Consider the following 10612-nt stretch of genomic DNA (forward strand, 5'->3'; position numbering starts at 1 on the left):
AAGCATAAAGCTTGTTTATATAAAAATAGTATAAAACTCTTGATAAAAATCTCAGGAAACCAATAATATTCAGGAAAAACATATATATTAGAATGTCTCAGAAATTTTTAGATGTTTTGTATACTGTTTAGAACTCTAATAAGGAAAGCCATGCTTCTAGGAGAAAATAATCCCTCATTCTTCCTCTTCAAAAAAGACAATTAAAATTGATTTATTAGCAAAACACCACTGTTCTATCACAACAAAATGAAACAAAACAGTAAAGAAAAAACACATAGGGAAAGAAATATGAGGCAAATTGTGCTTTTACAGGCTGGTTCTTGTATTCTTTTTTAATATTTCTGTTCATGGCAAGGTATTTCACCTACATGCATGACCAAATTTTTGATTTCAGTAGCATCAACATTTCATTAGCTTAAAAATTATATTAATTTTTATTGTTGTTGTTTTTAGAATACCTTTTGGATTTTTTTATATATCCAGATAACATATTTTATAAATGCACAAAGAAAATAAAATATGACCCTTAACATAAAATTCAGGGGAAGAAATAATAAAAAATAGAGGAAGTAGAGGAGCCCACAATGAGAATCTGAGTAGACTGTTGCTGTACAAACATTGATCTTTCCCTTTGTGTGGAATGGTACCATCATCTTAAATCAGCCGCCTTACCCCCTACCACTTAGTTGTAAAATACAGAAATACTTTAAAGTTTGAAGACCACAGCAATACAAGAGAACTGAGAGAGTATAATATTCCCTGCCTATAAGCCATGTCTCTGTTAGCCAAGGATGGATGTAAGAGTTGCACTGCCTGAATTTTCACTGGAACTGGGCAAGGAACTGGCTGTGCAGTTGAGCTGCTTTTTGCAAGAGCCCTCCTATAATAGTGCACAATAAATAATTACAACTAGAGAAATTGATTCAGTTTAGTAAAATGGTGTATAATTAAATGGAACTGAAGTAATTCAGAAGAGGTAGAATTTTAAATGTATTTCAAGAAGCATCTCTGAAGCTGAGCTTTATTAAGCTGAGGGATTTGCTATCCTAGTAGTCATAGTTTCTCCAGATCACAACCTCATTTCTTCTCTGCATCATTTTCCCATTTTCATATAAATATTCATTTACACAAAGTGTATTTCATATCTCAAACTATTTGCAGAGAAGATTAAAATATTTTTTATTTCATATTTGACTTAGTCGTAAGTTCTTCACTGAAGCACTTCACTGTTGCTGGTTATGTGATATTCATGTTTTCCATAGTCTGATCCAAGTGGCCAGTGTTCTGAATTATGATTATTATGAATTATGATGTATTATGATCAATATAAAGAATAATAAATATTAGTAATCATAAATAATAAGAATGCAAAACATGAAGGAAGCTAATGAAACCTTCACAGCAATTACCACTGTGTGACATCACTGACACAAGTAAAAAGCTGACTAATTCAAATTAAGAGGCCTGATAATGGAAGGCAAACAGAAAACCCTGGATAATTTTTAGTCAAAGACTGCCATTTCAAGATATCTCTTAAATATCAATATCTACAGAAACACCAGTTGAACACACAAGGAGTCACAAAACATGCTTATATTGTTCAAAATATGCAATACACGAAAACTTTAAAATGAAGGAGGTCAAAAACACCTTCAAGAAAACAAAAGTCTTGCTAGCCTCAAGTGCAACTGTATTTTACTGGTTATACTTAGCATATCCTATGTGCTGAGAGTTTTAGGAGGGAAACTTACTGCTGCATATGCACAGCAGAAGAGTAGAGTCGGTGCACAGAAAACATAATAATTTTCCAGGCTATTGCAGGTCTCCCAGAGATATAGAAACATTTTGCTTTTCTCAGATGAAATCCATGACCAACAGTGCATGAATGTTTGTACTGAAAAAAAAAGTGAAAGTTCCTTTGAATGATTGGCAAGTTTATTATATCAACTATTGATTCCTGAAACAAACAAACAAATGAAAAAGACACTTTAGAAAAATGTGCATAAACCACAAAATCACTTTTTATCTGATTCCATTTTCATACTGATGTAATGAGAATCAGGAATAACATGGAATTGCAAGGCAATTTATTTTATAAATACCTCTGTGGAGGAGAACCCTCGCTCTCAGCCAGGATACTGGTTTTAACAATCAAGGCATTTACTTGTCTGCTTTTAATAATTTGTGACTTAGCATAAGTTATCCTTTGAGGAAAAATAGCCCCAGCTTCACTGCCTAAGGAGGTCTTTTAACATACCTTGATCTGATCTTAAACTGTGTGAAGAGTCAGCTGAGGCTCTCTCTGGCAAATAGAGATAAGAAATTCTCAAATTATATCTGCATGCATTTGTATGAGACGTATGGACTTTTGTACCTGTCAGTGAGGATCAGACAGTGACAGTGAAAGGTCTGCATTTAACAGAAACACAAGTCACAGAGCTTTTCCCTCTTAAGAAAATGCTATTTACTTTGTACCTCAGTAGTTCAGTAGGAAAAAGAGAAACAATACCAAAGCCAAATGTATGTAGAAAACTTAAAAATCTCCTTCAACTTTCTGATTTTACAGTGCATACAAACTCCACTAAATATTCCCTTTCTGTCATATTTTACCTGTAGCTAATAGTAGACTGCTCTTTGAAAGAACTGAAACACTTTCCCAGTCTGACCATAAAATCTGACACTGGACTTCACACCCAGAAACAGAGGCTGACAGATTGAGTGTACTTAGGCAAAAGAAGGAAGGATATTGAAGACCTGTTCAAGGTCTGAGCAATTATAGGTACATGGTACACAGTACATTTCTGCAGATGTCAGGGAAAGTATTAAATCACATTCATAAACAATACTAGAAAAAAGAATGGCAGAAAAAAAGAGCCATGATGGAAATCCAATGCATATATGAAGATCAGTGGCAAAATCTATGTATAAAAAGGATGGTACTGCTTAAGCATCTTGGTAAACACCCTCATCTTTTGCTGTGGACATGCTGTTTGCATGATTGAAAAATAAGGTGCTGTTTAAGATACAACTAGTGGGAAATCTACAGAAATGTGCAGCAACTCTTTTAATCCTTATTAACTAGAATAATTTTCAAGGATAGTATATATTGTTACCCAGTAATTTAGGAAATGTAAAATAATTCAGGTGAGTATGGTGAAGGGGTAGGTATTCTTGTACCTCAACTTTGGTTCTTAAAAGTAATAAGCAGAGAGAGATGTAGGAAAAGTATTCATTTATCCTCTGTCCCTCATTATGAATTTAGCAATTGGAATATGAGTTTGATCTTCTCTTACAGCTATTTTTCTCACCACAGGATCCTGATTCCTGCCTATAGCAAAGAGAAGAGGGTTAGGTGGCATGGGGCTGCCAAGAACACAAGATGAAGCATAAGAAGACAAAGACAAGAATAGAGCTGAAGTTGAGGAGGGTTCAAACAGAGATTAACAGTAGCTGAAATCCCCAAAATTACTTTCTTATTCTTATACTATACTGTTTTGTATCATGTCCTTAATGGCTTTATTTAGAAAATCTATTAGTCATGCTCTACAATCTCACATAATCCATAGGATTTAAATTATCACTTTTAATTCATGTTTTTTTAGTGAAAAAATTGTCGCTATATTCTTCAGAGAGTTTAACACAGAATTAAAAAGAAAAAAAATGCCTACTCTAAATTAATTTTATGAAAACAGAATTATAAAATATTTAATATTTAATTCTACCAGAGGCAATCCTAATGTAGAACAGGCTTCTGCAGCTGTCATCATTCTTTATGTTTGTGTCAATGTTTGCTCTTTCAATTTACTGACTAGGAGGTGGTGAAAAATCAGCTCTTCTGTTAGAAGAATTTGGATCAGATCTGAAGTTGTGCTTTCACGTCCAAGTAGAGGTATTTGCTTGGTTTTAATTTATGGCTGCAACTTATGTAGTAAATAAGATGCCTTCATCACCACATATACACTCAAAATCACTGATCTCATTTTGAATTTGTCCTTATCCAAACTCACTTTTAAATATTCAGTCTTTTTAAAAAAAATCTTTGAGGAGCAGAAGTGCAAAGCAAAGGGGATCATAGAAGCCCTTCTTAAAATATTGAGAAGGCTCAATTAATTTATTGCCATTAGAAAAATTTAAGATATTCCTGTGAGATTCTCAGTGGCTGATACTCAGAATTTTCTGGATGCAGTTTCCCTAAGGCAATTTGTAAGATCACACAGTACATTTTTTAAGTTTGGGCCTGATGTATGTCTTATTTATGCAATTCTCACAAAAATCCACTAACTTTCTTAAACAGACTTATTTTTTGTAGACCAAATTGTGGTGGATACATTAATTTAATGACATTAACCAAGTACAGACCAGTTTTGTGGCATAACTGGTTGATATAACTGAAAATAACCCAAAAGGTGACACAATACTTATTCTCAATTAATCTAAAATGTTTATTACAGTGATAATAGTTGATGCAGTTTACAATGAAAGCTTTAATTGAGTATATGGTGCATTACAATTAAGATTACAGGTATAGAAATATAGAAGCATATATCATTAAACTATTTTTAAAATAGTGTGAACCACTTTATATCCCATAATAACCTTTTCATGACTGAGTCAAACATACTGGTACTTTTCCTAAAAAGCTTTTAATACTTAAGAATGTAAACTATAGTCAAACACTTGGAATAACAGTAAGTAAGAATTTATTAATTTTATAAAGGATGGATGCAGTGTGAGATTTCTCATAGAATTTTGCCTAGAACCAGAAACTTATAATAAATTTTATCACTCCATGTTGATGGCAATAAATACAGTTCAGTGGCTGTATATCAAATATGCCTACTGCAAAAATATTTTTTCAGTATAATAATTTTAAGGATTTATGAAGGGATTTTTTTTTAACTGAAGGGGTTGTAGTGCTTTTTAATGCTTAGAGAACTGAAGGTATGAATGAAAATATGTAACACAATATAGCTGAACATGGTATGAGTAGGTAAAGAATAAACATTTTTATTTCTGGGCATTAGTTCTTTTTCCTCAGCCAACCCTGGTATTACAGTCTGAAAAGTTTACCAGAATATCTCAGTTTTGCAAGTCTGAGATTTTATGTCCTGAAGAAACATTCCATAAAACCTTTAGTCAAACCTGTGTTCAAAATTCAAACTAAAATAACTCTGCAGAAAAGCAAATAGCCTGGGATATTCCTTAGAAGATAGGGGGAATTTTACTATTTTAGGAGTTTTAACCATCATAGCTGCTATACAATTATGGATTGTTAATAAACAGTTAATTTCCTGGTAATCCAACTTAATACATGGATGAGCAACAAGGTAACTTTTACCTCCAATTAACCTGCCCTTTCACCTATTAAATGTAATTGCACTCTTACTTATACATTGAGCATAAACTGCACTATATTTTATAATCTTGTTAGCATTCACGCTTTGTTAATGAAATTTGATCAGCTTATTAAAGATGTTAAGTTTTTGCAGTTAACTCACATCTGTTGTCAGAAGTAATTAGATCAGGTGGCAAATGACAGCACCTTTCCTGACAGATGCTTTAATGTTGTGAGTTAGAATGCCCTAAATGTCTCTTTGAATAATGCCAAGATTTCAGCTAAGGTTTATTTGCCTTGAGCTTTCAAAGTAGAACTTTGGAGCAATCTGACATAGTCCCAGACAGGAATATGTGTGACTTTCACTTCCAGTGTTAAAAGAAAAAAGAAACACCTTCAAGATGATTTTTAAAAAGATTTGTCTTGGAAAATAGAAGATAATGTTATCAAACTATTTCAATATGTTTTCCTTTTAGCATATATACACATACTCTATTAAGACACAAAAGCTATTGCATTATGCATTTAAGCATATCTCAGACAGTGAATTACACTTCACTCTAATGATAACATCATTCAAATAAATGTGCTGACAAGCTGGTAGAGATAGCATTTTATGGCAGGCCTTTTCATCAGACAGCCATGAAATAATGCTGGCTTTCTGCTTGTGAATCAGACAACACACTTTTTTAATGAACTTACTTCATACGTAAACACTGTAAAATGCACTCTGAAAGTGTCTCTTCCATCATTTATCCTCAATTTAGGCTGCACACAGATAATAGCAGTGTGGGCTTCCCTGGTCTATTTGGAAACACACATTCATGCTTCCTGGTGCATATGATTATGCTTAAAACAAGAATTATAGGAATGCCTTCAATCAATTCTCTGCATTGTTTTATTCTCACAAGCTATAGTGGAATCATGAGTGCTCACCAGATTGACAGTTCCTCCCCATGCACCACCCAACAACTTGGAGGAGCTGTTCAAGGGCACATGCTGAGAGCCACCAAGAAGAATATCCTTTGTTACTGGCACTCCATGCAAAAATGTCATAGGAATTTTGGTGGTAGCAAAAAAGATTGTTCTCTGCTCATGCTCAAGGAGCAGATTGTTCTTTCTTTTGTCTCTGAGAAGTGAATGTCAATGATGTCTCTCTTCCGTTATTATTTTTATTTTGTCCCCACATCCATCACAGTACTGTCTGGGTCCATGCAAATAAAGATGCCCCTACTAAATTTGATGAAACACAAATGTTTTCATTACTGCAATTACTCCCTTAACAGTAGTGTTGATGGGTAGACTAAAATGAAATTAAGTCTCTCCCATTTAACCGTGCTTAGGTTCCATTGGATGTCTTCAGTGAGTCACTGCTAAAGTCATTTGGGCCCATACTTCTGGATTGGTTCCCTATTCTTTGTTCTTCATGTTCTTAATAATTCTTTACACATGGGAATTTGCAAACCAGCAATCACACTATTTTGCTTCACTTCCTTCTAAACTGGAATATTCTTATCAATATAAATTATAGATCAATATAAATTATAGAAAGAGTGATACGATCTGGAATGATGAGGAAGTGAATTATAATCTGAGGATGATACTTCTGTCATTCCATTTTTGTCTGTCTTCTTTATCCTTATGTAAGTCAGAATAAACAGGAGAGTGAGCATTCATTGCAGGTCAAAAGCATCCTCCATGAATAGATATTCACAGTGACAATAATTTCCTGGTCTGGAAATGGGAGTAATTCTAGCTGCCCTTTAGCATTGCGTTATGTCACATCTGGTTACATTTGCATGTACACACACCAACATGACAACTCAGTGCATCATATTGGCTTAGTGTGAGGACATAAAGCATAAATGGAAAATGACTGGCTAGGAAAGTGATGTATCATGCCTCAAAACAGAATCTGAAAAGAAGAAAAAGTACAAGATTCATACCTTATGAAAACAGGCAGAAATATGGCCAAAATATTTATAGGTCCGAGCTTAAATATAAGGAATTAGTAGAAGAAATGCCATTTATAATTAAAAACAGAATTCAAGAGTACAAACAAAGTACAATAGAGTGTAATTTATGCACAGATCAGTAAAAACATGAGAATAAAGGTGCATGATATTGCAGACATCATTAATCTAATGAGGCCAAATGAAGGGGGAAAAGTCCAGTGCAGTGTTTGCATACAGAGATCACAGGATCTGTGTCTACTGAAGAATGCTTGGTCCTGTGGCACACTGTGTTTATGCACCAGGCTTCTGGCAGAGATCGTGCTGTGTAGGTTTTTCTTTGAATTACAGTTTCATGTTGAATTTTCAGTGACATGTCCAGTGCCACTGGACAGCACTGCAACCCCTCCATAGATAACGATTCATGCCAAGAAGTGGCCTGAAGTATGAAAGACACAGTAGAACTGCCTAAAGAGGATAGAAAATAGGCAGAAAACAGACAAATGTGTGATTTTCCTACTTACCACGCAGGACTCAAGAGAGGGAGGGGGAAAAGCTTCAGCATAAATGCTTCTCCAAAAGCTGTTGGCACTTTGTTAGGGGCTTATTGCTATAGGTAAGTGCTGACTACACCTGGACTTATTACATGATGCAGTGACCGAAAATTCGTATCATATCAAGAGTGAAAGACTCTTGTGCAGACAAAAAAAGCAAAATTAACTGTGTCATCTTTGCATTTCTCTATAGCTAATATTTTGTGGAATTTTTATTAACAATACTTGTTTGAAGCTATTGTCAGAAACTATTTCAGTCCAATAAATAAAACGTTTTTTTCTCCACACTTGAAATGCTGGAGTCTCTCAGTATCTTGATTTATGGTGACTGAATGATCTTCACAAGACTTACTTATCAGGGTGCTCAGTGCTTGCTAATAATTTTTCTATATCAAACACCCCAGTTTGAAAAGACAAAAAAAGAAGAAAGCCAGAATTATTTTGGGTATTTCAACAGATGCTCATTCTGTATTCTTGCTTACTGAAACTATAAATTTTTCAAAGTTTTTGATGTAGTTCTAACCTCCATTCAGTTTAGCTTGGGGATATAGACAGTTTCTCTTGAATAGAGCTAACTTTGACCCATAGCCCACATCTTCTTACTTTTTGTACCACACATACATTTTATTATAGTAGAATAGTGAAATTCAGCAACTGTAAAAGGCAATTTTATATAATTTTCCTTTTAAAAAGCATTCTGTAGGATATTCTATTTATTGTTGATCGCTCATAGGCTGTCATTGCCACTCAAGAAAAAACCTATTCTTTTTTTTTCCTTTCAGAAGTGTAGTAGAAATCCATTGTAGTTCAGAATTATTTTTTCCAAAGAAATTTAAGTCGTTCATTTACTAACTTTTGCAGTCAGAGAAATTGTGCAGAAGTGCTTTATGCAGTCAGTATGATAAATTTCAAGTTGTACTGGTAGAAGAATGTGAATAATGGAAAAATTATTCACGAATATATTATCCCCAAACTTTAAAGAAACCATACCTATTAAGTTCCCTTATCCACTCCAGGAAAGGAATAAATGATAAATAAATATTTCAGGAGTAATTCATTCAAATAATTTATTTTAAAATTATCCATGCCCTGATTGAAACCCTATTGAAATAATTGATCTCTCTTCTGCCAGATCAGCTCTATAAAAAAACACACAAGAAGCTCCAGTATTTTATAGAATCAGGCTCTTTTAACTTCTGTCAACTTTTAACCCAGTTTAAAGCATTCTTTTAGTCTCTAAAGATTAATTTTTTATTCTGACTTCCTCGTTCCCTCAGTTTTCCGTCCCCCAATTCTTTACAATTTAAAAATGTCACACTGCAAAATGTGTGACACAGTTACTTCTTAAATTATTCTGATGGCATTTTATAATCTTTATTTAACTGAATTGGTAGGCCATTATATCACATTTACCTATTTGGTGCCTAGTTTAGCAATTTATTTATGCTGAACAAAATGTTATGTTGTGCAAGTTAGTCTGTTTCACTTTTCCATAACTTTAGAATTAAATCTTCAACACTGTAAAAAACTGTGGGTTGATTTTTTACTTTTTTTTTAAGAATGCAGAGATTCAAATAAGCACTTAAATAGATCTTCAACAGAACACAAGAGCAAAAGGCAATAAAGTCCCTTATGATCCAAAGCTTGAGTAAATAAGCCTTCATCTAGGTTGTGTCAGCCTGGAATTAGTTTCCTCTCAGAGAGGAGCAGGAGAATGTGAATGTCTCCCATCTGGTCCAGCCACTCTTTAGGTCGAGATGGATTAGGATACTGTCCTTGTCTACAAGTAGATCCATTTTTCCTGTAGGTTCATAAAGGGAATGGAGACATCACAGCACGAAGTTCTGCAGCACATGACTTTTACAACTGCCATGTTAGGCAGTGGCTTCTTTATAAAACACACAGAGAGCTTAGGAATGACAGCAAAAAATGCCATGGCACAGCTCAGTACCTTAAGCTAGAAACTAAGGAATAATAGAAAAAAACATGTGTTTTCACACCTCTTTCATTGTCTTTTTGTTAGGTTCAAGCAATTAATTTTTTTTATTCTAAATCAGAGAAGGGATAATCATTTTTAGGGAGGAGGAAATATAACCAACCAGCACTTAAATGGCTAGAACATTGATTTAAGATATAGGGCCTTTTTTTCTTCTATTCCTTATTCCCCTTGAAGCAATTTGATTTACCCTTTTTATCTAAACCATGTTAATATATGCATAGATTCAACAGGACAGAAACCCACATTCATTGTTTTGCGTAGTCAACAGAGCATTTGCTTAAGACAGGTAAATCTGAATTCCATTCCTGATTCTAAAGACCTATATTTTTATCTGAAATGTTTAATGGAGCCAGGGCCAGATGAAGAACCATTTCCCAAGTGATTTTCTTAAATGTAGTCTAAAGTCATGCTCATATTCTCTGGACCAGTGAGTGGTGAACTACTTCATGCTGTATTACCTCCAGGAGGGTCTTCAGAATACTTTGGAGTGCAATAATAAAATATTCACAGAAGGGAAGTGACTTCAAAGCTTTGCAGACAGAAGAGGCAGTTATCATCATATCCCCTGTCTCTCCTTTCCTTCCTCCTTTGCCTGAATTTATTGAAACACACGTGGCTAAAGAAAGAAGAGACTTTGGATTTTTTCCATGTTGATTACACACAACTGTTTCTTCTCAATCCATCTAAAGTTATTTGCAGAGAAACTCCTTTCTGCATCTGAAGACAGAGTTCCATGGTGAGACAGTTGTGAGCAGGCAGTGTCACTGAGCAG

Source organism: Zonotrichia albicollis, chromosome 4 (assembly GCF_047830755.1).
Source record: "Zonotrichia albicollis isolate bZonAlb1 chromosome 4, bZonAlb1.hap1, whole genome shotgun sequence".
In the NCBI taxonomy this organism is placed as follows: Eukaryota; Metazoa; Chordata; class Aves; order Passeriformes; family Passerellidae; genus Zonotrichia; species Zonotrichia albicollis.